A 6,000-nucleotide genomic window follows, 5' to 3' on the forward strand; every position below is an offset into this window, starting at 1 on the left:
AAAGAGAAAAATATACTGCATGTAACAGCTCAAACAGTAAACCTCAATTACAAATGACCTTGTTAAACCATGGATACAGTTGCTGTAGGTCAAATCATGTAAAATAGGGGGGAAAATGTAGACATTTTTAAACAGTTGTTCTTGCCCCCTTCAATACAAAACCAGTATTTTACCTGGGTGCCATTAAAAGCATTTGCATTGATGGATGCATGTGCATATATATGAACAGATACAGAGATTAGATAGGCATTGTAGAGAAATGTATTTAACTCCTACTTTTCTTCACATTCTAGGAAGTCTAACAATTCCTCTTAAAATTTCTGTTAAGAAGTAGAAGACAAGAATCGTTAGTTATATTTCATTGACAAGGACACTGAATCATTGTGTCACATGAATAGAATCAGACTTCCTTAAAATTACCCAATAAATCCAATGGTCAATGACAACTTAAAAAAAAAAAAAAAAACTTCTAGGTCTCTGTTTGCTAGGCCCACCTTTCCATCTCCCATTTCAGACTGTGCTCCAGACCTATATATCATAAAACTGTTCTCTAAAAAGACATATGGTAAATCATTGTAATATTATTCCTCCTCTTCCAGTGGTATAGTTCAATATGCTCCAAGTACTGTAGTTCAAAATAAAATTAATCAAAGAATTTTTTAACAAAACGGTAAATTCATTGCATTACATGGCATTAAGAAAAAAAATATCAATGCTTCATAAGCAAGATTTATCATGTGAAATACTGTTTAAGTATGTGGACCAGATGAGGTTGACTTAGCTGGTTTGGCCTTCATATCTAGCAGCATCTGTGTTAATCTGTTTATTCTCTTTGTTTTGATGGAGCCTTACTAATAACAAGTTGATGAATTGCATTTGTAAATATCAGGCATAGATCAAAGGGGGCTATGTTAGATGCTTACTTTACTAACTTGTGGTATTTCACCTAGAAAACAAAACTGCATTGCACAGAAAATTTCTTCATTTTTACTCGAATCTTTAATGAACAAAACAGCTGCAGAATAATGTGACTTAATGAGGCATCCCTAATAAAATACTGAAGAAGTAAAAGCAGGGGCACTGAACTGTTTGCACACTAGTTTGCTTCATCTTCTCAAATAGATTAGAAATAACTGATGACACTTTAAAACATTCTTAGTTTAAAACATGCATTAGAAAGGCAAATGTTCATCAGTTTGCAGTCACAGATGAACTTAGGCAGAATCTGACTACCTTTTATTAGGGCCCATAATAAGAAATGCCTGGAAAATGCTGGAGACACCCATCTTACTCTGCCTGTATAGGGCAATTCATAACCTAAAATGCTATTCATAACCCTAAAATGCACCTCAACAATTCAATGTTCAAAAACACATTGTAAAAGGATCATTATTAAAATACTATATTGAAGATACTGGATCCAGGACCATCAAATTTTTCTGATAACATGCAAAATAATTTTTATTAAATCTTCTTTCACCCCCTAAGTTTCATCACTTGTTAAATTTTTAAAAAGGAAAAAAGCCATGTCTAAAAACAGACCTGTTTACAGCTGTGTCATCACATTTTATAACTTGGTGGTTAGTAAATACTATGAGGCAGTCTCTAAGCAATACCTATCTTCTTTGACATAGAGCCATGGTCATCTCAATGAATCTTCATTCTCCAATTTGTCGTTGTTAAAATAGCTAATATTTTTCAGATTCAAAATCACACAAACCCAGAAACCTCCGATTCCCCTTTAACACAACTTGTAGCATTATAGATGTTTGCTTTAATGTCAAGGTTTCTGGTTCTTCTTTAAGAGACAGATATCATAGCGCTATATATTAATATGTAAGTTTAAGCATCCTAAACTACAGAATTTTATTAAAGGCGAGAAAAGAATGAAGATTTTAATGTCAAAACTTGCCCAATCAAAAGCAGCACACTAAAACTGTGTTCTGCCTCTTAAGTCACCGTGCCTAAGCTCTCAGTTGGCGTGACACTGCTTTCATAGTATTACATCTATAAATAATGCAACCCCATTTTATTCCTTGAAAATTTTAAAAAATCAAAATATAATAAGCTCCAGTGTGGTTACTGATGGCCTTTCAAAGGCTACTGATGGCTCTAAAGAGGTCAATATGCAAACAATTGGCTCAGGATGAGATCCAGAAGAGAATAAAGGAGGAAGAGAAAATGAAAATTTGATGTGTCTGATCATTATTTATTATTATTATTTTTTAAAGTGGTGAAAGAGCAGTTTATAGAAGAAACAGTACACTCCAAAGGGTTTGGAGCGGGCCCCCGAGTAAAAGCAAGACTCAAAAAGCTGTATCTGATCATTTTTAAGGCTCTTAGGTTCCAAACCTGAAATTGTAAAAGATTCACCAGTCTGAGAGTATATGTGGAAACATAGAATGGCTGTAAATACAAATCATCTGAATGCTCTGCTTGAGGAGTATTTTCAGTCTCCTTTGCTAGTTATTGTCATTTAGCACTTTACACGGATTACTCCATTGTCTTAACGCACATTGCCTAATAGAGCAGTTTTAATGGTTAATTGATAACAGTCAGAGGTGTTGCTGCCACAAACAATCTTGTAGAGAAAGACAGGAACCAGATAATTATCATTCAGCCAATAGTTACTGAAACTCATCCTGTCTTGAGTAAAGGACTCTTTGTACACTGACTGCTTTGGGGTACTTTTCAGAGTAAAGGTTGCACAGAGGTTTGTTTTTGTTTTTTCAAAAAACGGTTCTGAAAAAAAAAAAAAATCGAGAGGGGATTTAACACTCACAAAGGGAAGGTATTTGTTGTCTTATTGCCACAAACCAAACTCACCCAGCACAAGTAAAGAGAGACTAGCTAGCCACTGTGGTGACTATACATTTGATTCCAAACGCTTCAGGCAATTGTTTAACACTCGGTCAGAACCGGGAATACTGAATGGGAAAACGTCGCCTCTACTCGGGGGCTCTGCAAACGCCCACAGTTCCTTTTCAAGCGGAGACTAGACAGCTCAGCCTGCAGTTCTGGGAGAAATAGGGTGACGGATCTCAAACTTTCCTTTGCAAAGGCAGTACCTGGAAATGACACGTTCCCCAACAGCGAGTGCAGATCAGTAACCTAAAGCAAACACCTCTAGGTAGGAACGAGGCCTTTTGCAACAAAAGGGGGAAGGGACAGCAAAGCAGTGGGGCAGAAAAACCGCTCACTATTAGCAAGATTTGGGAGGCATCTATCCAGCAAGGAATGAAAACCATTAGTTTCTCGAAGCTGTTCTTTTTCTGAATGCTGTTCGTAACACGATCCTTTTCCGAAAGCTCTCCTGTAATATCCTTTATTAAAGCTTTATTTCATTCAGTAATAAAGCGTCCGGCTCCCAAATCTAAGTAAACCTTTAAATGGACGAGGCTCCGGAACTTACCGAGATGATTCTTTACGAAAATAGTTAGAGATGGAGAAATCAATAGCCTCATTGAAACGCCCACCGTCTGCAGGCAGGCCCGAGAACTAACTAATCAGAAGTGGACAGAAAGTACAGATTTCAGAAAGGTGACCCGACACATCTCACTGATTCTCCCTTGAACGCGACCCCCAACTCCTAATTAGGTTCGGTTGAGGGATGGAATTAAAACCCACTTCCATCCTCGGCATGTTGGGCGACACGGAGCAGGGAAGAGTGGGAGGGCACCGCTCTCGGAACCTCCTTCTCGGAACCTCTGATCCACTCTCGGCGTCCCTCCATCCCCGCCCCTATTCTAACCGCCCTGGAGGGAGATGCTGGCTGCTCCACCGCGTCTGCTTTCACCTCTCGCCTCCATCTGGCGAGCCCCGGACAGCCCCCGGCCCCGGGGAGGGGAGGCCTTCCGGGCCCCGGGTCCTTCAGCGGCCGCCCGAGTCCCGCGCGCCGGCGGGTCGCCGAAGGTGCGGCTGGCACCTACCTGCAGCCCGGCTTCCTGGTGGCGGCAACACCTAGCGATGCTCCTGCAGCTTCCGCGGGCCCGCGCCAGCCTTATCGCTCTTGCATTGCCTCCAAGGCGCCAATCCGCTGTCCCTGTTCAGGGGCATAGGGAACCGGAGTCCGGTGCCGTGTGCTCCTGGAGCGCGTGTGAGTGAGGTCCGGAGCGTGCGTGTGTGTGTGCGCGCGCGCTGGTGTGTTTCCTCCTCCGATGGCAAACCGGGTTCAGGAATCTCTTGACATGCAAACTGGAATCCCCTTCGGTGAATGAAAGGGGGACCGCGTGAGCCGCCTCTCTTTTCCCCCCCTTGGTATTCCACAGTGTCAAAGTAATCAAAAGACTTGTTTATTGAGGACAAGCCCGAGTCCCGCAGCCCTGGCCGGCGCCCGCTGTCCCCTCCGGAGGCGCGCGGTGCGCTCAGCGCCCCGCTGCTGGAATCGAGGCGGTCTGGCAGCAATTACCGCTCTTCTTCCACCTCTGGTTTGTTTGATTCTAACGCCGAACGCAGACTTTTCCTCTCGCCTCACGTCGTCTCGCCCTCTCACACACGCTCACGCATCCTCGGTGCCCTGTCTCCCGCCCTCCCGTTTGCTCTCTGGGGGAGAGGCAGTTGGACGCAACGATTCACCTTCAGGAAAGGCGCCTCGGCCTCGTACTTCACCAGGTCCCCGGCTCTCTCAGGTCCCGGGTCTCCGAGGTGGAGGAGTTGCTGGGGAGGTTCGGGGCAGGAAGGAAGAGAGGCTCTGAGCTCCGCTGTCCTCCGCCCGCCCGCGAGACGCCTGGATTCCTCAGTCCAGGTGCCCGCTTTTAGCAGCGAGGTCCCGGCTCATGCCCGCTCGGAGACTTTGCGCCGAGTCCAATTAGCAGCAACTCCTGTCCAGCTGCAGCCCCTCAATCCCGCCTAGAAGTGCTGCGGGCAGAGCCTCACGCAGTCCAACCGCTGCCCCTCTAGGCATCCTGGGCCGAAGGAAGGGAAATCCGCTGCTGTACCCCTCTCCCCAATGCGCTGGCACCGTCACCACCGAGAAGGTGTGAGTTCCCACAGCCAATACAAGCGAGCAGGTGTTGCCTGAGTCACTTGTCTAAAGGCGGGAGGGGAGAAGAGAAGGGGCAGGGGAGGAGGCCGAGGGAACAAATCCAGACCACCAGAAGAAAAAATACCTAGGCCGTTTAGTAATCAAAGACTCCTCTCTATCTCCCACCCTAAGCGCTGTACTGTCAAAAAACACTGGTGGTATCTTTTACAAAGTCACCGTAAAGGGCAAAAGCCCCATTCCACCCAGACCCCTTATTCCTCCCAGCTTGGCTGTCCAAGGAGTGCGGAGTGACTTGCCTCCCTGTATAGTGCAAGGAGAAAGCAGAGAAAGAATAGATCCCAACACTCCAGGTTGAGTTAAGCGGTAAAATGGGATGGCCGGACCAGACGACGCTGCCTCCCTCCTTCTCTTTCCCAACAGCCAGTTCTGTTAGCCACCGCAGCTGCTACTGAGAGCAAACAGCGGTCCTGCAGAAAAAAGACAGTAAAAGATGAAAGGGAGGCAATTGATTATAAAAGCTGGACTATGTCTCCCTCTAGAGGGAGAATCAGGTTAGAAGGCTTTACTGGCTGTAACTAGGATTCCAATTTCCCCGCAAAGAAAAAGAAAACAGTATCTGGTTTCAGAGAATTTTGCATTTTTACAAATTCCAACCTCTAATGGATTTAGAGAGACGATTTGCACTGCAGCCATATGTAACCAGAGTCTTTGCTAAAGAAATCTTGGGCTATTTACAGAAATTTAATAGCAAGACCCTGTAAGGTCACGTCCTTATGGGTTTGGTCAAATTGGGTGTTGGTTTAAGCAGGATGAATATGAATTCAAACGAAGGGTCTTCTTAGGCTCACTTTGATCAGGTTTGGTGATGAGCAAAACCTTCATCTAGTGATTAGAATATTATGCAAAAATGAATAAGTACTAGTCATGGATTTAGAAAGAGACAAGACTATCTGAAGCAAAGAAATAGGATGCTGATCCAGGAAATCTTACAGGTCCCTTACAACCAGCGATATCTC

General features: G+C 44.5%; 1 protein-coding gene across 2 annotated transcripts in view; it reads right to left on the reverse strand.

Moving 5' to 3' along the window:
• TAFA2 (TAFA chemokine like family member 2) overlaps positions 1-5,393 on the reverse strand; it is a 403,475-nt gene extending 398,082 nt beyond the window's left edge. For both annotated transcript variants that reach the window (XM_081060219.1, XM_081060218.1), the window contains exon 1: positions 3,930-5,393. The gene's annotated coding sequence lies outside the window, so the exon portion shown is untranslated. The remainder of the gene's footprint in view (positions 1-3,929) is intronic.
• Between the last annotated feature and the right edge of the window lie 607 nt (positions 5,394-6,000).

The sequence above is a fragment of the Rhinolophus hipposideros genome, assembly GCF_964194185.1.
Source record: "Rhinolophus hipposideros genome assembly, chromosome: 9".
Lineage (NCBI taxonomy): Eukaryota > Metazoa > Chordata > Mammalia > Chiroptera > Rhinolophidae > Rhinolophus > Rhinolophus hipposideros.